Genomic DNA, 23839 nt, shown 5'->3' on the forward strand with positions numbered 1-23839 from the left:
TGGCAGCTCTGAGCAGCTTCACACACCTGAGCCATTTTTAGATCTCGAGGAACCTGTCAGTGCATCGACACACATATGCTACACAGCCCACACAGACGCACAGAACCTCCCCCATCCTCATCTTCACAGTTCCCCGCCATGAAATCCTCCTCTTCCAACATCCACACATCCTCACCCTACACTTTTCCAAGCTCCTACCTCCTTCTTGCCCCACATACACACACCCAAACGCACACACACACACACATTCACACACCTCCCCAACCAAACTGCTTGAGCCACTTGCCTGCCAGGGAGGCAAGATGGCCCTCCAGCCCTGCAGCCAATCAGACAGCTTGGCTCGCGCAGGAGATCACAGGCCAGCTGATCCAGCCTCCCGACTTCTTTCTTCATCTGTTCTTCTGGAAACTTTTGGACGCAAGAAGAACGTCTCCGGCTGAGCTTCACGGGTCTGCTGGACGGCGCTGGACGAGGAGGTCGGCTGTTCGCTGTGCTGTTGGAACGAGCGATCATGTATTATTACAGGCTACTGGGTTTGGATAATCTACATGTTTGTGCTGAAAGAAATGGAAGATTGTTGGTTTTTATCACTAACAGTAGCTGAAAACGGTTCAGTATTCTGCTAACGTCTGCCATTATCGCCTGCCCTGTATGGTGGCGGGCAACCATGTAATTGACTGAGTCTGTTAGCAAAATATCTCATGAGCCACTGGATAAAATTTAATGAAATTAATGTTAAAACAACTGGCTGCTTGTTAGCAAAATATCTCATGAACCAATGAACAGATTTGAATGAAACTAAGTTATCATTAAGTGAACACCTACTGCTGTTTAACTTGGAGTCAACCTGATTCAAGATGGCTGCCACAGCTAGTTAGCCAACACAAAAGTGGTTATAATTCAGTCAATATTTTAAAGAATGAGCTAAAATTAGATGGGGTAGTAGCTGACAGTTATTCCCAAATTATACTGAGTGCTAAACCTTTGGTATGCAAGGCGGCGGGCGACATGCATTCCTTCAAGAAATGATCATTTTATTGAATTTTCAAAGTAGTCAGGCTTTTTTGTATTCTTTAAAGTGGCCTTCAGTCCAGTACCTGATTATTTTCAGCTCTTTTTGTCTGTTTGTTAACACCGACCTATGATTAATCTGAGCTTCAAATGGAATCTAAACTTAATGATCTATTGTTTTTACAAACAGGAGGCATGAATTATATATTTAGTAATGTTTTTATGACCAGCCTATTACAAAGAAAGACTCAATTTTCATTTTCAGACAACAATAAATCCCAAAAGGTACCATAAATATTACAAAGTAGTATTTAAGCATCAACAAAGTGATGATTAGCTGAAGGATGACTCGTCTCTCAGCTCCTGGTTCAGGTCTTTGCTGGACTTTCTCAAAGTCTTTCAGATTCTGTTCATCGGACCCGACACTCCTTCCTTCATCTTCAAAATGTATAATTTTAAGTTTTTTTTAAAGCCTAGATGCTGCACAGCAGGCTAAACGTTCTGGAGCAAACTTGAAATAAGCCAATGTTCGAACCGAAACAGGGAAATTATAGCTTAGGGTCCTTTTAAAATATTTTATAATTTCCTACAAAAAGCCAAAGAAATTAAGTAGCTTTTGCGCAGCATCATTTTTTTTCTCAGCCCAAACAAACTGTCATTGCTGTGTGTGAACAGGAAACACATTTCATCCTTATTTCCAGGTTCAGCTGAACAGAAGCTTTTGAAGCATTAATCCGATGCTCACATCCAGAACCCGGAACAGCAGAGCGAGCTTCGTCTCACACATCACCAACGCCACGAAGCAGCCATTAAACACAAAGAGCGCACACTTATTTCACTCTCACCCTGTTTGTCTTCCCGTCTGCAGCTGGAAACAGAAACGCTGATCATGATTAGTGGAACACACTAGAGTTGTTCCACCTTCAGATTTGGTTTTACTCTATCAAACAACAAACAGAAACTGACTTTCCTGATGAGACTCGCTGCAGAGGCAATATGTCTACATGCCAATATTTCTATTGGAGAACATGCTAATTTGTTTTTTGCATCTAAAACGTTTCTATAATTCTAATTAAACGACAGAAACACCTGGTTTAGTAGAAAAACATCAAGCTGCAAAAATGAATTTACGTTTGAAATAATCTCAGCTGATGTTTTGGTGTTTAAACTGTAAAGAGAACCAAGGTTAAAATAAATGTTAAAGCTGCTGCCATTGGCTCATTAGGATCGCCACGGTAACCGCACACCTGTGTCTGTCACTCCCATGATGAGACAGAAAGACAAACAGTGAGAACTGAAACTGAGCTGTCGAAGCTGAAAGGAGCAGAAGTCTAGATAAAAGCAATAAAACAACAGCTAAAGCTAAAAGCGATTTAAGAATAAGACAGAGGAAGTATAGCAGATTTCAAAGACAACAATGATTTTGAAAAAACTGAAGAGCTCCTAATGGATTTCTATGGAGAAAACATTTAAAAGAAAATAAAATATCTTTCAAAAGTATAAAAGTTACTCAAAACAAAAGCCACAGCAGACATCTCCTGTATGAGATGCATGTTTTAATATATTAAAGTCTGCAGAAGTAGCTTGGCGGGAAAAAGTCAGAGCTTCGATACGATGAGAGTCTATGGGAGGTTTGGTGTGAGCTCGAAAAGCAGTAAGAGACACGAGATAAACGCAGACAAAAAATGTCTCCATCTTAATATATAAACTGTATAAGAACTATAAAGTTTGTGGAAATTAAAAAAGTGTGGTTGTTAAATATTTTGGAAACTTACAAAGATGGCTCAAAGGTTAGTGAGATATTCTTACACTAAAAAAGACCTAAACTGTGATTGTATAAAAACTGTTAAATATATTAAAATGCCTGTTCAGATGTTTAAAGTCCACTTTTCTGTGACCCGTTCCAAAGAGGGCTGTTTCCAATTAAAACAAAACATTGTCATCAATGGAAAAATATTCTGCAATTATTCTTTTCTTTTTTTGTTTTTTGTAAATTTCATCTACATCGGACGATGTTTTGGAAGAACTGAAAATTATGACAGAAATGGAAGAATACTGGGTGAGAATGAGGTAATTTCTCACCTGAAATCCCCTAAAAATTCAATACAGTTTCTGTTCTGTATTTATGTTAGACAGTGTAAGAAAACTTAGAAAACATTCATTTTTAAATTTCATTTTGATGACAATAAATTCTGCAATAAAAACATTATTTTTTACTTGTGTCTGTTAAAGTTTTAAATGAAAGTACAGTTCTTGATAAATGATAAAACACTAAAATGGTCTGTAATGATGTCGGTAAACATTATAGAAGAAATGATCTAAGACTAACAACAGACTGCAGTAGATCCTGTAACAGCCTGAAAAACACACATTTATTTTTTTTTCCAGACACTCTGGATGTGAAATCCCACCCCTCTCTGCTGGGAAAGGAAACTGTTGTGTGATTATGATGAACTGGTTAAACTGCAATTACACCAGCGAGCGATGGGAGAAGAAACGACAGCAGTTTAGACGACAATTTGGGAGGCGTCTGCCGCGGCCGCTGCAGCTGGGGCCTGTTTTAATGCTGTAATTGATAGACTCTGCCAGTCACTAGTGGGTTCAGAATTAAAACTCAAATTATCATCATTAGAAACCCTCCTCCTTCTCCTGTAATTGCTACATTAAATGCACATCAGCGCTTTTGTTTTTCCATTATAAAATTACACTTGCATTATCTAATTTCATCAGCTGCATTATCAGCGTCTGATTGGAGGAGGGCTTTGTGTTTTCTTTCTTCTTAAGATCTGTTATAAACACGAGATTCATGTCTGAAGGGTGGAATCTCAGTTTTCTTTTTGGTGCGAATCATAAAGACGATGTAGTTCTAATTCAAACAAACCACAAACGGAAAACGCTCTCATTGCAGTGACTTATGAACCAGCAGGAATGGTAGCTAAGCCCGTTTAATGCCTAATAAAATCCAGTCTGCGGTCTGAATTCATTAATGTGATTCTGTTCAACCCCATTCAAAAATTAAGTGTCCTGATCTACATTCATGGCGTTGGTGTTGAAGATAAAAAAAAAGAAAACGATCATATGCCATGTTAATTTTTTTTTTGCGTTAACATCACATCTATAGCTTACAAGTACTTCATCAGAAGGAGATAAAGTCCAAACATTCAGGTAGAATCAAGCTGCTTGTTGTGCTCATCTTCATGCATTAGATTTTTTTTTCCTCTTCTCCATGGTCGTGGAAGCAACAGGTCCAGGATGGAAACCCAGACCTCGCTCTCCTCAGAGACACCTTCCAGCTCCTCCTGGAGGATCCCAAGGTGTTCCCAGCCCAGAGAGGATATATAACCCCTCTACGTGTTCTGGGTCTTCTCTGGGGGTCCGCTTTCAGCTGTACGTTCCTGGATAGCTTCCAAACCACCTCATCTGACTCCTTTGGATGAGGAGGAGCAGCGGCTCTACTCCAAGCTCCCCACAGACAAGGGAGCTCCTCACACTCCAAGTCTGAGCTGGTTTTTCTGCTTTGACTCCTGATTTGATTGAATGAGTGATTAACAGGCTTCCGCAGAACCTGAAGAGGAGATTTAACCACTGAATCAGGTGTGTTGGAGCAGGGAAACAAGGAAAACCTGCAGGATAGTGGCCCTCCAGGACCAGGATTGCCCACCCCTGGACTAGAGTTTAGTCCTTCTGCAGAACTGTCGCCTTAATCTGGTGGTTTAAGTACCTCCATGTCTGTAGGAGTCAGCCCCTGGTAGGGTCTTCCAGGGCAACCTGGTCTCAGGGGAGGGGGTTCAGACTAAAAGTGATTCAAAGACCCACAGAAAGAGGATCACAGAAAACAGGAGCCCTTCTGGGCATAAGGAAAGCTTGTAAGAAAGCACCTGGTGGTCAACCCTTGAATGAAAAAAGTCAAACCAGTCACCTCCACAAGCCCACCTCCTGCAGGAAGGGGAGTCAAGGTTTGGTGCCGTCTGAGGCAGGTGGCAGGTGAGGGAGGGGCCCCGGACACACTGGACCCTGGTTTATAAATGCTGACAAAACTATCGATGCTAATACTTCAGAGTAACGACATTTTAAACATTTGATTAATTTAACATCGATATACAATAATTCAAAAGCAATGTCACAACCAAAATACCTTAATCAAAAAGAAAAAGTTAAAAATGTTTAACTATATAATACAGAAATGACAAATGCCATCTATTTGCAAAAAAATAATAATAATTGTTTGTTGTTTTGCAAGTTTTGTTGGCAATATTTGATCTAGCTTGTCCTTATTTCATCATTTTGCTGGGCAGGAAGTTGGGAAAAATCCCAAAAATGTAAAGTTCAAATCTAAATGATGATATTCTTATGTTGTATTTTCATGTAAAATAGTCAGATGTCAGCGTGTTTTTAAAATATTTAAACCATTGAAAACAGGTCATTAAGAAGGTTGTTATCCACTGCTAAAAAAAATGACAGATTAGACCTGAAAACTACTATTTTTTTTTTTCAGCAAAGTGATAGAAGCTGACAGGATACACACATTAAAAACTACTGCAACAATTAAAAATAAATAAATATACAGTTTTAAATAAATAGATGTAGATCTTAAAATATATGTGTATTGAGATAAAATAGAACTAGAAAAATAAGAGGCTGAAAAAAAGAAAGAAGCAGAAGCAGAGTTTAAAAGAAATGAATGAAATCAGCAGAATTGCAGTTAAGGTGAGGCCAAGTGGTGCTGATAAAAGCAGCTAAACCCTCTGCTGTCCAGACGGTAAAACGATCACACATCGCTCCAGAAACACCGAAGCTAACCAGTTGTGAAAACCTGCTTCATCCCAGAATCTCCAGTCTCCTTGCCCCCAGCTCGGTCTGCGTCTTTGTGTCTGTGCGTTGGCACATTCACAGAACATACGTACTGCAGAGATCTGCTGAGCGAGCTGAACTGCCCTCGGACCGCGCGTGTGATTTTTGTGGGTGTGTTTGCATCTGTGCCCTTGACATCGGTCCTGATGCGCCGTTGTCCAGCTGTAACGCGGTCAAACGATGAGCAATCAGCCACTGCGGCGCTGCCAAGCTGTTAGCAGGATGTAATTTGCTCTGTAGTCCGTCTCCTAGCAGCTGAGTTGGTCAAATGTAACACAAAAGCTTGGCATCTTTGAGGGAAAAAAAACAAATCTGGAACAAATGCAGCGAGATCTGCCTGCTAGCAGAACACCAACTCGTTTGTTAAATGTAAAAAATAATATAAGTATTGTAGATCTTAAATTTGGGGTTTTGAAAGCACAGCAGACGACGTCAAAACAGTGAAATGTTGGGACGAATTTGAATAAAATAAGGTATAACATTGCACAGTTTGACGCAGGATCACTTTGTTGTTCCGTGTTATTTATCAGGAATATTTTCCTCAGTAGAAACTGGCCCAATTAGAGAGTATTAATGATTGTTAAATGCGCATATGCTGGAGCTGGAAAATGGGAAGGTTAATAGACACGCAGCGTCACACGATCGCATTTATCAGTTTCTATTTATCTCTCCTTGGGAGGTGGCAGGTTTACAGTAAATACCTTCTGTCCCCCTAATTTTCTAATGATGGTGATAATGATGGAGAATGGCGCAGTCATTAGCAAGGACAGGCTCTGTGCATCACTCTGTCAGCTACGTCTCTCCCAGGCCCGCAATGAGAAGTGATGGGGCCCAGCTGTTCCCCACATCCTCTCCCCAAACCGAACCTCTCCCAGAGACTCAGAGACACGGAGGAAACGAGGGAAGGGCAGGAGGAACGGAAGGGGAGGTGTCCGGACAAGGAGACAGGAAGCCAACCAGGAGAGGACACCGAATGCTTAACGTATATTTGTCACCTTGGCTTGAATAAACCCAACCACGTGTCCCCGGAGTCCAAACAGAAGCAAACCCAACGAAATTACTGCAACTCCTGAGCCATAAAACAACTAGAAGTCAGCGGGCAATATGCACGTCTTCAAGGAATGCTGGTTTTAACACGATAATGTTTCAAATTCACATCATAAATCTTGTAATTCCTGAGACAGAGACAAGCATTTAGGGTGAAAACAGCCTAAATCTAAAGGTTAAATAAATTCAATCTCTCCTCCACAGACAAAAATAAAAAAGCGACTTTCTGAGTGATTTGAAACTGACAATGTTTTAAGTTTCAAAGTCACTGCTGATGAAACGTGTGGATTGATTAATTCATGATGGGATACGCCACGTTGTCAGACCAGACTCGTCACAGGGAAATGGCAACACATGCATAATAGAACGGTGGTCCTCTGCCTCCCCTCTTCAAAGGGATTAAAGACGGAGCCATCAGATTATATCTGTTCCCTTGCTTTGTTCCATCGGTTCTTTCAGCAAAGGAGAGGAAATCGTTCCTCCTGAACTGCTGTTAAACAGACAACAAGTTCAGAAACGACTACAAAAAGCTGAAACATGAAAAAACATTACAGTGAAAAGAAACTGATGTGGTTTCTGTAACGAGACAGGATGCACATAAAGTCTCTCTAAGGCCTGTCAATCTAAAATCCAGCTTTTTACTAAACTAGAGTTTAATATTTAACTAAAGCGGCTACATAATGTCTGAAGGTCGTTGAAATAAAACTTACTGAAAGCAGTTTTGAGGGGGATATAAATTAAAATTAGATAAATTGCATTTTCTGTGAAAATGACGTGTGAAAGCTGAAGTTTGCTAAAGAAGTTTATACAGAGTCCTTAAAGCTAAAAGCAGCAACCTTTAGCTAGCCTTTTACCACTTTAATTTAGCCATTTTCTTCTTACCTTTTGCTACTTCTAGCTAAAAGTTAAAATAGCAAAGGGTTAGTTTAAAGCACCAAAAAGGCTAAATTAGTTAAAACTAGAGAAAGGCTAGTCAAAAGTAGTGAAAGGCTAGCTAAAGCTAAACGTAGGAATTGACTAGCTAAAAGCTAAATATAGCATATAACAAAAAGTATGTTTAAGCAGAATTTTAAAAGAATGTTTTCAAAGGAACTGAAGAGATCTCAGTGTATTTCCTGTAGAGAATTTTATTTAAAATGAAGTTAAATAATTTGAAAAGTACAAAAGTTACAATAATGGAAAGTCACAGCACTCTGGTGTATCAACAGCTTAAATAGCTCAAAGTCTGCAGAAGCAGTTAGATTAAAATAACATTTGCAAAACGAAAGGTTCATTAAAATCCAACTGGTTATTCAGATGTTTTGCTAACAGACACAATTACATGATCTTTTCATGGTGATGGGCGACCATCAGAAGGGAACATGAACCAAGTAATTCATATTAAAAAAAAGAAAATCTTTACATGAAGGCAAAGGTACCATCCAGTGATAGAGAAAAGCAGAAACATGGTGTGAGCGGCTTGGTGCCAGATCCCTGAGCGGTAATCACTGTGACTCCTCTGCACGTTTCTCCTTCACTGGAACAGCGAACAGTCAGTTCAGCAGTGGAGTGACCTTTTCTCTAAACCCTCCAATAAGTCTCCAGCTGACAGGCTGAACGAGCAGATGATCCCGGACTCCTTCATGGTGTGTTGCGACTGAACTCTGTGCAAAATGACAAGTGAATCAAGCCTCTATTTTTACCTCCAGGCGGGGAAACTTGTGTCACTCTCGACTGTGGTGCCCAAGAAAATCAGCCGTGAAGTTTGGTTTTGGGCAATCTGACCGCTGACACCGCAGAGCTGTCGCTGCGATGCCCTTCCTTTCCGTCAACCAATCCCCCGGCTCGACCTCGCACCACTCCTCACACCTGACTGACACCAGGAAGGGGGGATGGGGGTGGCGTGCCGGGCCGAATCCGAGATTGACACCTCGCCCGATCTCCTGTAAACACCTTGAGATCTCGGCACCTCCAGCGGGGAAGATCAGTGGCTTGTGTTGAAAGAGGCCTCCCCCCGCCTGGCCTCGGCTCAAGTCTGCCGGCGCTCGCTATGATCCAGCTCGACTTGTCAGAGGGAGTAACGAGATGCTGAGTGACTTAGCACCTCTGGAAATGTCAGCCCCGAGCCGGCGGACGCCAGGCTGAGTGGAGTGAGGAGTGTACAGACCCCACTGTGACTGGCTCAGCTGCTGCCTGTAAGAAGCAGAGGGCGACTCACACGCTCCACCAGACAAGACAAGCAGCCTGATGCTGCACTCTCGCCCCATTCCCCCCCATATTTCCTGCCACATGCCTTACGCTCGCCTCCCCTCTCCGAGACCCACATCTGCTCGTGTCCAGCTGCTGCTGTGGCTGAAACGGACCTCTGCTGCCCGACGTGCAGAGGAAAGTCCCTGCACAAGGATGACTCAAAGAAAAAGCAGAAACCAGAGCCTGAGTGCCGAGTTACGGCTCCGGGGAATCGTGTTAACAAAAACCAAAGAGACAAACACAATGCATATTACCCAACAAGTTTTAGACCATCTTATGCTGACTTTTTAACCTACTACCGCACCAAATTTTAGCTCTGTATCTGTAAGGTTTACTGAGGTATAGCCATTTTCGTTTTGGCTAAGGCTGATTTGCTGTGGCAGCCATATTGAATTAAGCTAAATCCAAAAGTTGATCAGTTGTAAATGTACCTGCAATGATTACTTTGAGTGCCAAGTGTTTCATGACTCCAGCATTTAACGCCAAGATTTTAAGCAGAGAAATCGAACAAAGCGTTGCGCTCACAGTATGTGTTGGGGACAAAGCTCAGCTACTACCACGTCACATTTTAGCTCAATATCTGTGAAACTGGCTAAGTTAAATAAAGTCTGTTCGGTGATGTACGCAGACACAGAATCGGGTAAAAACATTATCGCTCCGCCACACCTTCGGCGGCGGGCGATAAAAAGGACGGCTGTAGAGCGAGACGATGCTCAGTGATTGGTTGTTTACAGAGATCCTCTCTGCCACGCTGACTCTTGATTTATATTTTCTGATTCACGGAGGCGCGTGCATCTTACTTTAATCAAGGTTCTTCCTATCATTCCCTCCTCCTACCCTTCATCTTTCTAGCTGACATCTTTTTTTCTAGCACAATGCACATTAGTTGCAAAAAAAAAAAAAAACTATAATCAGTTTTATGACGGTTTTATCCGCTGACATGGGAGGCAACATTAGCAGAAAGGACAGAATCAAGGGTGTTTCTGTAAACCAACAGCTTAGGAGTGATGATGGCTGTTTTTCATGTTTGTTAGCAAAATATAATTTGAGATCAGAGCTGAGAGGACAGATAAGGACATGAGGACGTTATTTGGTTGAGCAGACAGTCTGAAGTATGAGGACGAGAATTTAATCAAATGAGTGGAAACGGTGTCGCTATCAGATGTTTTTTGTTTCAGACCATTAAATCTTACACTGAAACGACAAAGTATCAGTGTCCCTCAGAACAAAACAACAGTTTGTAAATGTTAGCCATTCTGCAAAAATACAGAGTGATGAAACTGAGTTGTTACAGCTAAAAGAAGCAGACTCGCTAAAAACAAAAGCATCAAGGCTAGCTAAAAGCTACAAATTTAACTCAATTCTAGAAATACTTTTTTTCTCAACATTTCGGCTTTAATCTCAATACTCTAAAACAAAAGAAAATATAACGTCCTCTTTGGTTTTTTGTGTCCCAAATATGTCGCCGTCCACCGATGCTGAAAGTGTTACAACACGATTTAACACATCATCATAAACACTGACAAGTTAATAAAAACTAAGGAGCTTTCAACACAACGGTGACCTTTTAATTAATCAGCTAAAAACATCAAACTGCATTTGTCACAGAGACACAAAAGCTGCGGCTTCTGTAAAAAAACGCTCAGAGCAAAACTTTTACTTCAGTCTTCCTCTGCGGCTGCTGTTAGCTCGAGTCCAAAAGGTCCAGAAGGCCACAGGTTCTGTAGATTAAGGCTGGGGATTTCTCCTGACCTTTCAGCCAAATGCCGTGCGGTTTGAGGTGCACACGTGTAATTAGATCCGATTGGCCCCGTTGCCTTTCTAATCTTTAGCAGGTCGATCTTTTGTGTTGTTCATTAGCAGCGTTTGAGACGATCAGGACGAAAGCTAACGACGAGAGCTGGCGAGGTTGAAATAATCCCGTTGTTTCCGACGCTTCCACGATTATTGCGTTGCTCGCTTTCAAGGAACCCCCCCCCCATCCCCATACGTTAATGAGCCTTCCGAAGGTCTGTTTTACATCGTCTGGGAGGAAAAGAAAAACAAATTACACGCTCTCCCAAATAATGCGGCAGCCAATTCACGGTGACATTTGCCATTAGCTCCATGCTGAATTCGAGCGGCGACAAAAGCAGAAGAAGAAGCTCAAATCATTCCCAATTAACGGAGGCATCAAACAGTGAAAATCCTAGCAGGAGATTTTTACGGGCAGTGCACGGAGAAAGGTCAGGCTCTAGTGGAACGAGAAGAAGTCACACGATTTATTAGAACTAATGAGCGCTTTCGTTAGACCGAATTAACGCCAAGTGCACAAGGAAAACAATAAAAAAAATAAAGTCTGACTGCAACATTTGTTTTGTGACACACAAACAAATGTTGAACATACTTCACTGGGTGGCTTAATGACCCAGACAGAGGCCTTAAAACATTACTCACTAAATATGTTAGATTTGTCAAAACTTACATAACATTTCAACAATTTAAGCCAAGAAATGGAAGACGAACAACGAAGTACCCAGATTTTAGGCATAAATCTATCTACATGCTATTATTTACACGGTAGAAAACTGATTTTGTCCAGCAAAAACACAAATGCACATCAGCTGGCACCTTTTATGCCAGAGTTTTTACTCATTTTGGTCAAAAAATTGGAAATAATCTTCTGTGTGATCTTAAACAACATCACTAGACTTGTGAAAGACTCTCAGCTACTACCACATCAACTTTTAGCTCAATATCTCTTAAACTGATTGAACTACAGCCATGTTTGTCTTGGCTATAATCCATTTTTGTGCTGACCATTTTGAATAGAGTCGACTTCATTTAGCTGCTCAGTTGTAGATCTACATACAATGATTTCTTTCTGAAAGTTTCATTTAAATTTATCCAGTGGTTTATGAGAGATTTTGCTAACAGACAGGCTTACGAACACACAAGCAAAACCATTGTCCATCTTTGCCTTTCAGTTGTGGGCGACAACCAGTATTTTAGTCTTTACAACTGGACTAAAAGGCTCAAATTTGCAGATAACATCATTGTTTCCTGGTCATCTCGTGGATAAAACCACCTGCGCCTCACTTTACAAACTCCTCAGCCGTCTAATGAGCCCCGAGCTCCTGAAAGGATGAGATTATTTATTGAGATATTCAGATGGATTCTCCTACCCTCGGTGCTCCTCGCGCTCTGAAACGACGGCGGTCTGGGCGCAGGGATGTAACAGAAATTGGCTGTGACAGCACCAAAATGAGGCTAACGAACATCCTAATGAGGAAACGTCAGCCATGATCCCTCGGTCCAAACACGCCACGTATCTGGCCTCCAGAGAGAGAGAGAGGAGAGAGAGGAGCTCAGCCTGAAGCACCTGAAACCCAGGCAGGTTCACCACAGATGATTTTAACACTTAAATACAGGATCTACTCGTTTAGCAAAAGATTTCTGTGCAAGGATGGCATTATGTTCACAAAGACATCGATAAAACTGCTGGGTTTAGAAAACATATTTGCACTTAAGAATCCAACAATTTCTCCAAATATACATTGCTAAAGAATAATGCTGCATTTCCTTGAAGGAATGCATATTGCTCGCCACATTTCATGTCATTGTTTAGACTGTGGCTCTGTTCACATCAGATTGTTTTTTTTATTTTTGGGGGTTATTCTTGTTATAATTTAAATGCAACCAGTTTGAACGGTCTACGGCTCTGAAGTATGAGTTGGGGTTGCCTCTCAGCTACTACCCCACCAAATTTTGCCTCAATATCTATAGAACTGATTGAGTTGTAGCCATTTTTGTTTGCTAAGGTTGACTGGCCACGGCGGCCTGCACACCCACACACAAAAACATCCCTCGTCTTTCACCATCTGGCATAAAGATAAATAAAACAAACGGTACTCTGAAGGATCTGAAGCCCAACAGAAGCTTTTACAGTAAGTTCAACCATGACTTCAAACTAATCTCATAGGTGGCCCACTTAAGTGGTCCTCCTCCGTTTTTCCAGACCCCTCAGGAGTCCACCTCAGGTTCCTCTGCACGTCTCAGACTCACAGTTCTGACATCTGCGATCCGTCACAGACAAATTGCTCTCCCTTTAGATGGTTCTGACAAGTCCTTCTGGTTTTGTGACGAGACGTGGCTCCGCGTGCAGACATCTCAAAGGTCTCTGTGGAAATTGGATTCCATTAGAAGACGACGAAGACGGGCCCCCTGGGGTCCCCAGGTCTTAAAGCAGCATACGACACGGGGCCTGAGGGCAGAGGAGTAACTCAGCCTTACATAATCCAGGGCACAGGCTTCCCCAGGAGGAAAATATTAAAACAAGTGTCTGATGCTCAATAATAAAGACATTAATGAAGGAACATTGAGACCAATCAAATCAGGGATGAGCAGGAAATCAGCAGTTAAAGAGAAAATGTACGAGACATACATTAATCTATTATCCCCTGCTACCAATAATGTTTGGACTGTCTGTGCTCATTTATCTGTACTGTTGGCAAAGTACTCAAAGTAATAACTAGCTTTTCATCTGCAACTGATTAGTTTTTAGAGTTACCCCAATTCAAGATGGCTGCCAACACAAACATTGCTTTACCTCTGGCACGATGGTTTTGTTTTTAATTGGACACATTTCCGCATTTCTCAGCATGTCTTCAGTTAAAGCTCTGGCATGAAAAGGTGGCGGGCGATATGCATTCCCCCAAGGAATGCTAGGCCTTTAACGCCGAGCCCGTCCTGGTCAGAGGTTTGAGTGGTGAGCTGCAGGGTGTGTATCGCGCGCAGACAGACATGTTGTGGGATGATAAAGGGGGATGGAGAGGTTGGCATATGGTCACATGAGAGGCACGATCATGAGCTGCCGTGTGTGTGTGGGGGGGGCGGACATTTCATGGCAACAAACATGGAGCATCTAGGTTGTGGTGGAAGGGTAAGGGTAAAGGAGGGTGGCGGTGGTGTTGGAGGGGGGGTATGATGATGGCCTGAATTGAGGAGAGCCACCTTTTGATTTGGAGCGGGCCCCGGCTCCTGGCAGCCTGGCGGTCCATAAGGCGGGGTGGGGCCTGAGGATAATGGCAGCAGAAGGGAGAGGAGGCCGACAGCTGGCGAATTCTGCCCCAATATGTTTCCATGAAAGAGGCGAGGAATTTTCAGAAGACACGGCGCCCGAACGACACGCTCAGCGGCGAAAGGGAAGATTAAAAATAAAATTAAGCAACATCTTGCCCATTTCACCCCACGATGCACATTTCAGCGCGCGAAGGAAGGGGGAGGTTGTTAGACGGTGGATGGACTGATTGCAACAACCCCCCCCCAAAAAAAAAAAAACATTCCAGTTGCTTGAAGGCCTGGCATTCCTTGAAGAAATGCATATTGCCCGCCAGAGTTTTAGACTAAGTCTTCTTGGGAATGATGGGAGTTGTCGTCATTTTGGTCAAAGTTTTAAGCAAAGTTGTCGCGCAGTAATCAGTCTCACCAAATTTTAACTCCACAGCTGTATAATTGATAGTTTAAAATTTCCTATGGTTGATGAGCTATGGCGGCTATCTTGAAATGAGTTGACTCCAAAAGCTAACCAGTTGTAGACGCTCATCTATTGATTGCGTTCTGAGCGTTTCATTAAAATCCGTTCAGTGAGTCATGAGATATTCTGCTAACAGTACAGACGAAACGAACACAGACAGAAACACTATCACCCCTCCTTTGCCGGCGGGTGATAATTAGGAGCAGTCGTGTCAGCGCACAGATGCAGCTCTCCCTGCATGCATCTTCTGTTTCCCATCCTGAGCATATTGTGAATTTAAAATGCAAATCACTTCCTCTTTTTTTCCTCCTTTTTTACCTCCAATCACTGTGCCTCTAATGAGGTGTAAAATATGTGCATTAATGACAGAAAAGTTATTTAGATCTGGGGGGGGAGGGCTAATTGGTTTTAATCAAGGCCTACATCCATCTGGTTACAAGAGACAACAAACTACTTCATCCTGATGCCTCATTAGACATATTGAGTCGCTATGAAGAAAAGAGGCTCATTTTCATCCTGCTTACCTCGAACACGAGGACCGCTCAGAGTGTTTACAATCAGGACCTCAACTTGAAGGGGGGACAACGTGCTGCTCAACCAAAACAGGAACTAATTGCATCCTATTGTCTGCTGCTATTGTCAATTACAGTTTTTTCTCTTTACAGATGTGCAAAAAAAAAAAGCTTATTCTCTTATGCACCAACACTTCCTGTAAAGTGTCAAACAAAACCACGCCCCCATAACGCCTAAAGAGCTAAGACTCCATTAGGATCACGTCTTGTGGAGCTGCTTGTTAAATATTAAGCTAAAGCCAAAAAAAAAAAAATGCTAACTGTATCATCTGGTTGTGATGTTTTTTTGGAAACTGTGGAAAAAATCTAGCGGTCCGGGACAAAAACAAATAAAAGTGCCTCCACAATGAGGCTTGACGGATAAACAAGCAAACTGAAAATATCACCAAGCAATAATTTCTGTTTCTGCCATAAAAACAAAAGTTTTGAAGAAATTGCACATTTATGTAAATTCAGACAATGAGTAAACACATAAATACATCCATACATCCTCACTGCAGAAGCTAAATAATCCACTTATAGAGCAAAAGAATATTTATTGCTTGTTGCAATTAAAGGTGGGCGATGAAGTCATTGCCTCTGTGTGGCTGAGCATCTTTTTCCTGAACTGATGGGATGGTTTTTAATAAAGATCTCGAGAAGTAATCATTGGATTTACATCAACAACTGATTATCCTTTGGAGCAACCCAATCCAAGACCTACCTGAACACAAGATAATTAAGTCAATTTTACAGACATTGTGCCAGAATATGGAGTTGAAGAAGCTCAGAGTCACTGTATGAGATCTTTGCTTATATCTGCATCCATAACTGTTGGCATCAAAGCACCTTTTCCTTTTCATTATCATCATCTTTAAACTAAATACCAGTACCAGCTATGGCCTTATTCTGACTTCAGTTATTGATGGAAGCTTCCATTATTGGTCACAAAAGTTTAAACAGCAGACTTCAGAGAAACATACATTTCGTTTTTATCATGTTGGAGAGTTTTTATTGGCGGAGAAGCATCTATTTAAGTAAAGCACTCAGCTATCTGCTGTCATTTTTCATCCGCTAAACATAAAGATGCTTCCACCATCTGTTGGCAGTGTGACCATGTCCAAAGGACCATGTTTCTGAGCATCCTAACAGGCCAAGAACCGAAATGTGTGAAGTGCAGGCCTGCTAAGCTGAAGTGTTGATAAGAGGCTTGAAAACACACTACGTGTGACTTACACCATGAAAACTAGGAGTTCACCGGGGATTCAGCCAAGACGAAGAAACAAAAATGCACCTTTAAGTTCTTTAAATAAGGACCCACAGAACCCCCAATGGTTTTACAGGTTTTCTTTGATTTCTGTTCAACAATCTGAAGTTTTAGAAACAGTTATTACTGATGGGACCACATGGGAGGAGAAGGAATCTGAAGATAGGTTCATTGTGAGCCAAATTACTTCTTAGCATTTGGCTGAGAGGCTGCTTTATGTCGCCCCCGACGGTTCATATTGTCACTTCTTGATGCCTATTTTATACCGAGAGTCTCCTGGTTTCAGTTGAATTACATTAAGTTTGATTAAATGCAATCGCAATAAAACCTCTCAATATATATATTAATGACTTATGGTATTTTATTAATTGAATTATCTCCAATAAACTAACCCAATCACAAATGATCCAGCTATTTATGACAGAAAAAAACAAACTGCTCTGTTTGGTACAGCAGGTAACAGTTTGTCCTACTTAATCAACACTGCATTAAAATATAAACCAGAACAAAATGTTTACTCTGGAAACAAAAATTTTTCAGTAATGAAGGTAAGAGCCCAGCATTGCCTGAAGGAATGCATATCGCCCGCTGCGTTTAAGACTGAAAAATGATGCAGTTTAAGCTGTTTGGACGTTTATCTACAACTGAATGACTCAAATGGTGCCAACCTGATTCAATCAGCCTTAGCAAACAAAACTGGCCATAAATCAATCCTTTCTACAGATGCTGAACATCATCTTCAACACACAGTCTGAGGGATAACAGATCACACAAGTTTAAAACTTCGATGTGCAGGACAACATGAAATGTGCAGTAAAACTAAATGTCTACTGGTTAAAACAGACTGAGACTCAGATAGTTGGGTTATTTCCTGATCTTTGTGAGAAAATCTAAGCTCATGAGTAGAAGGAAGGTCCTGAAGATAACCTTTGAGTTAAAATGGATTTGTTAAAAAAAAAAAAAAAAAAAAAAAGAGGAAGTTTTTAGTTATCTACAACTTCAAATATTCTCTTTTTAAAGTATGTATTACAGTGAATAGTGAAACGCTACAGTAAGACACAAATAAAAAACAGGATAAATAAACTTTCACTTGTATAAGATGGATAATTTCTGGTTTTCCATCGTTTTGCTAAAGCAGCTCCAGGCCTTCTGTTTCTTGGCCAAGAAATTTGCTTTGATTAGAAAAGCAGATAGATGTTAATTACAGACATCAGTATAGTTGCAGGCTTGTAAGAAAAGTTGTGCAATTTAGAGATTTGCAGGATGCAACAATTAAATCAGCAACAGCAGTAATGGAAATTGCTGCAGTTATAATTAAGAAGACCTTAGCATATTTAACTAAATTAAGACTCCATATTTACGCCGTCATTTCCTGACTGATTTGCATCATCTCAGCCACATGTGTGGAGTTCAAAATACTGCCTGGCTGTGTTTACATTTACTGCCTGTTTCCTTCCCCCGTCATCTCGACTGACATTTTCAAATCTGTAGAGTCTGAAGGAACCGAATCCCACAAACTTCATGATGTGTGGTGATCGTTATCGGCTCTGAACTCTGGCACCTAATCATGAAAACAGCATGCAAGTGGTTCAGGTAATTATGATGGGGATTGTCTGTGAGGGTGTGTGTGTGTGTGTGTGTGTGTGTGTGTTGTTGTTGCAAACGAGTGTAACAGCAGAACTCACACTAATCATCCCAGACGGCTGTGCTTTTAAATGACCAAAATAATCACGTCTACAATTATCAGATCAGAACAGGAGGGAATGCAATTTACTGGTGTTTACGAAGAATTATTTATATTAAAAAACACAAAAATCGACACATTTACACAAAAAGGGTCCGTTTCTGACAAACCTCATGTTTGAGCTGATTGAGGATCATTGAACAAGAAAAAAGAAACGATTTTTTTCAAATCAGCAGCTCCGGGTTTTAATTTTTCCCATTTTAGCTTCTAGCTGATTCAGCGTTCACACCGTTGTTCCTGACTTTTTTTTTTTTTACTTTTTTGTAATCCAGGTAATTCTATTTTACCCATTCAGATATTAAAACACATTTTTATTTTTGTAACCTTCGTACTTTTCAAAATATTTAACTTTATTTACAAATAGTTTCTCCATTAAATACGTTAAGGTCTATTTATTTTTTCAAAACTATTGTTTTTTTTTTAATTTCTTTCAGTATATATCTTATTTTTGTCTTATGGTACTTTTTGCTTTTAGCTAGCATTTTACTCTTTTTAGCATTTAGCTAGTGTTCTGCTTCTTTTAGCTTAAACAACTCAAACTGCAGTCATTTAGCATTTACACCTCATTTTTGCAGAAAATACAATTTCTCTAGTTTTCCTTTCTAAAACAATTCAATACCCTAACAATCTAACAGGACTTATTGACATTAAACTCGTCATTGCAATGTGAAGGTTTTAAATAAAAACAGCCAAAGATGAGAGACAAACATCTACTAACTCTTGGAGAAATTAAGGATATCGTGCAGTTGAGAGAATAACGCTGCTGAATAATTTTGTTTTGTTTGAGAAATAAAAGTTTGTCAGCTGATAATAAAAAGAAAGATCGACGTTTAAACCTGGAAACAAACTTATCGGAATCTTGAACTCACATTTTGGACGTAAAACTGTAATTAATGTGAAACAACATTTTGGTGGAAAATTATTAAAGAACAAAGCTTTCAAAAGATAAATTGTCTTTTTTTTTAACTTGGGAAATTCTAGCCAACATGGAAGGGTGTGGATTAAAGGGATTTATACTAAAATTTGTAGAATTTCTTCTTATTTGACTTGAGTTCTTTTCATAATTTGTATTGGTTGAGATTTTATTTAAATATGTACCTGAAATATTAGAAAATTCTGACTATTAACCATAATAAAGTATCTCAAAAGTGCTTTTGTTTTATTGTTTGATTATGACATTAAGCTGTTGGTTAATATATTTGAAAACGGCACAAAAATAAGAGTCTGAATGGTCCTGAAGGCTGCTCAAACAGCAGAAATGTTTCCCTGCTACAGTGTTGCATCATGGGAATCAATGTGCTCAAAGGATCCCGGCACAGAGAGCAGTGAGGCTGCAAACCCACAGTGGATTTTTACATCTGTCTGGCCTCATTGCTATGCACAGAGCTCCGAGGCACATTTTCTGCCCCCGCCGAGGGGTAGAGCACACTGGCTATGATACCACCCTGACAGATTTCTGCCCCGAACGGCGAGCGAGAGAGCCTGCCAGCAACAGCTGTCCTTTAGCATTGGAAACGCAGAGCTCCCCTCTGACAAAGACCGAACAGGAATGAGTGTCAACAACACTCTGCCTGGAGTGGTTGCTAACATCTTGTAACTTTCCGTGCTCCAAACCACTTCGGTTGTATACTTCTCAAATAACAAAGCAGTTGTAGCATGTTTGGTATTTTCTGTGCCATCTGATGTCTGCCGCAGAATGACGAAAAGAACAAAAACACGGGAGTCAAAACTGCTCTTGAACTCGGGCAGCGCGTTAGCAGGCTGCTATGCAAATGAGGTCAGAGGAGAGGAAAGCAAACAAATCTGTTAATTGATACATCCTGTCAGTGAAGGGCCTCTGGGATTACCTGGGAGAGCTGGAGTGTCATCATCGGGTAGCTGGGACACACTGCAAGAGTTTAAAGTGCAGCTAATGGGGCTATTAGCAACCTTCCTCCACAGGCTAATGGCTACCATTTGGTTGGCTGTGGAGAGGTGCCCAAGTTGTCAAGGACCAGGTATTCAGAGTGACCCGAGCGACCAGCGGTGATCCTGGTGTACAAGTGTGCGGGTAAGTTTAACAGCACCTCCAGAAAAAAGCCATCAGCGGCAAGAAGGCACTAATTAAGGTAACACGGTCAGCTAAGTCCCACAAGTGCAGCACACGGTTGGAGTGTATACTGAACCTTGTCATGTAGGTCACTTTGGAGCTTTTTGCAAAGCTATGCATATTAATGCCCCTCATCTACAGCCACCGCTGCCTCATCGCTCATGGGGGTGGAGGCTGTGTACAAAATCTGGGGCCTTTTTTTTAAATTTTATTTTATTGGAACATATGCATTGCAAATTGATATTATAGCTGGTTACAGTTAGCCCAGTCCCTGTGCCAGAAAAAACATGCTGAAAGATTTAAAATTCAAATGAGAGATGTAAAGAAATGACAAAAATATTTAAGGATGTGGAAATTTATTTGCGATAAAAGCAAAAACCAGCGGAGCTTCTAAACTGTGGTTTAATCGTTTTTTCCAGGCATCATTTCTTCAACCATGCACATTTTTTTTTCTGCACCAAACAGCTTCACCACAAGAAATAAAAAACTAATCCAAAACAGTTTTACTCTGTAAAAGGGAAATGCTTCTATTTGTGGTTTTACCAATCCCAAGCAAAGAAAAACAAACAAAAACAAAAAAAAAAAAAACAGAACTGCCACAACATTAAAACCTTCGAATATAAATGTGGTATACCAGCGACAAATAGTACAAGTTGAACTCCAAATATATTTAACCAATGTTCAAAACCAAGACAAACCTAATCTATGGAGTTTAAACTGTAACCCATGGAGTCCAACGAACCTGCTTCCAACATCCCAGAGCAAAGCACCACAAGCCACTTGGTCGCTACATTTAGCAACTATTCAAACCCCTGTAGGTAGTCTTTAAAGAAAAAGGAAACTGCTGACTTTTCCTGGTGTCATTGGAGATTCTGATGCCCGAGCCCGTATTGTTCTTACTCTCTTCAACGAGCAGCCGGTGCTGCCGTGAATCCCTTCCCCGTCCCAAAGCAGTCGGAGCAGGAGCTGTTCCCCCCTCTGCGTCCACACCGCTAACCAACTGGGAACACATAACCAACTCTTCTGGGTCACTTTTCAGAGTCTTAAACCTGGACAAAGGAAAAGGTTGGAATTGTGACCAAAAAAAACCCTTTTTTTTATCTTTCCCACATTATTATTCTTATCTGGGCATTTCCTCACATCAGTTAATATCATTTAGCTACTTTCAGGACAGCCAATAGCTTCTTTCCTTATTGAGGACGTGGCAACACGAGACTCCAACGTGTCTACATGTCCTGAGAGGACAAAGCTCCTGTCTTCTTGGATGGTTTCTCCAGGACTTTTAGGCAAAGACTAAGAGTTGAATCTCAAACTGTTATTTGTGTGTTTTTTGTAATTACAATAACATGTTTCACATTATTACGTAAAGGTGCTGCTAGTTTTTTAGCTTATTGAAGACTGCTTTATAAAATTAAAAGCTAAAACAGGCAACCTGAAAGTCCAGAGCTGCTGATTTGATGAAACAATTAGGTTTATTTTGTCAAATAACTCTCAAACGTCATGTTTGCATTGATTTTCAGAAACTGACCTTTCTTATGTAAAAACAGCTTTATAAATTACTTTTCACAAACCCTAGATTACATTTCCTGCTATCCTGAACTGATAGTTGTGAAAGTGATTATTTTAGCTCTGGATTTTCTCGCTGTGCGTCTGCTTTTACTGCGATCTGTTCTTCAGCTGAGCCTCAAAAATCATCCGACCCAACGTCAGTCAAGCCTTGTTTACAGAAATCCAACATCCTTTCATTCTCGCTTGGCTGGCTGGCTGTAAAGTCTGTATAGGGGCATGTGTGATGTACATCATGGGTAATCAGATAAGTTGGGTACCATCCTCCTGCTTTCTCTCCAGAACAACATGTCCACTGAACTGAAAGCCAGAGTGCAACTGTCACATTAGCAGCCAGAAAATACTCACTTCACTGCATGCCTCGTAAACAAACCCCGAAAGGTGTTTTGCATCACAGACAGACTCCGGGCTCCTTCAGGCGAGTCCAAAACGTGGCTGAAAACACCCGCCGCCCTCTCCTCTCTGTTGTCAGTGAAAGTCTTTAATTAAAGTGGCAGAGCAGGGGCAAATATTTGAATATGCATGACGAAGTGTTGTATTTAGGAAAACAAGGAGGTTGAGACTGCTAATTATCTGGTCAACAGTCTAGCACCGAGCCGTTTTACCTGCTCTTTAATCTGCTGCTGCCTCTCATGACGACAACCTGCAGGTCGACCTCACGTCGGATTGGGGAAGCTTTCAAGTGTCGCACTTTAATGAGCCATTTCAGACTCACTGAAAGAGGTTTTGTCAAAGAAGAACGAGGAAAAACCTCCACAACTAACTGTTTGTCACTGTTTATAATGAGCTGCGGCCTTGTTAAGATTTCCTTTTCCTGCAGATCATAATGGAGTCGTTACAGTTTGTTCTCCTGTTGAGGCGGATTATTCACCACTTGATTAGTTTGGCTTTAAGAACTCGCCAAAATGTACAATTATTTTTAAATCCCTGGACACTAAGGATGTTAAATTTATTGGAAATGGCCAATTATGGAATGAGATTTGTTAAAATGCTAAAAATAAATAAAAATCAGTGATGTTGGAAATGTCATTAGGTCGAACAGAAACTTTTATGCATTAATGATTCGTGTGGTTAAGGTCATGAAAATGGTTTGCAATCAACATAAATGTAAATAGATTAACCAAAATGTCTGTCCACACAGTTGGAGCGCTGCTGAAATCTGCCGAAGAAGCTGAAACTGAGTTGATAAAACTAAAGAAGCAGAACGCTAGCTAAAAATAGAAAAGGCTAACAAAAAGCTAGTTAAGATAATCAAAAGGCTAGCTAAAAACTAGCAGTAAAACACTAGCCAAAAGTAGCAATAAGGCTAGCTAAAAGTAGCAGAACTGTAACTACAAAATAAAAGTAGTATAGGTCAACAAATAAGAGCATGTTTGCAGATTTCAAAGAAAAAAAACTGAAGAGATCTGTTTCTATGAGGAAAATATTTTGTAAATAAAAGCTCTTGAATGAGCTGAATGGTTCTGATGTATGATTGGCTAAAATAGCACCAAGTCTGCAAAAGCAGATTGCCTAAAATAAATAAAGCCTACAGAAAAATAAAAGAAAACAACAGTGTGAACGCTGAATCAGCATTCAGACAATAACATTTTATTTATTCAGTTTAGAGCTGAAGCAGCTCTCTGACTTATTCGCTAATAAAACCGTCGCAGCAGTCCAAACCAGCAGAAACACAAAGCATTTTCACAATGTCAACCCCTCAGCTGCAGGACATCCCAAATCCCAGCTGGAATTCCAAAATCCCCTCTTTTCTGCTTCCGAGGTAAAGAATTTCCAGTCAGCCGCCGCGCCGCTTGCCAGAAACACTGCTCATCCAAAGCCATTTGCAGCAAAGTCCATTATTATCATCACTTGTGGTGATGAATTCCCTATGATGGTGGCAGGCCCGCAGCAGCCTCCACTCATAATGACATTCTGCTCTTGTTGGCAGCCACTCCCCGTCAGATGGCTCACTCCCAACAGCCAGCAT

The 23839-nt window shown here is 40.9% G+C and overlaps 1 long non-coding RNA gene across 1 annotated transcript in view; it reads right to left on the reverse strand.

Moving 5' to 3' along the window:
• Positions 1-207: 207 nt before the first annotated feature.
• The window catches only part of LOC119617512, a 78179-nt gene continuing 54547 nt past the window's right edge, over positions 208-23839 (reverse strand). The window contains exon 4 of the long non-coding RNA XR_005233833.1: positions 208-493. This is a non-coding gene — a long non-coding RNA (uncharacterized LOC119617512). The remainder of the gene's footprint in view (positions 494-23839) is intronic.

This window comes from Kryptolebias marmoratus, linkage group LG1 (genome assembly GCF_001649575.2).
Source record: "Kryptolebias marmoratus isolate JLee-2015 linkage group LG1, ASM164957v2, whole genome shotgun sequence".
Taxonomy (NCBI): Eukaryota; Metazoa; Chordata; class Actinopteri; order Cyprinodontiformes; family Rivulidae; genus Kryptolebias; species Kryptolebias marmoratus.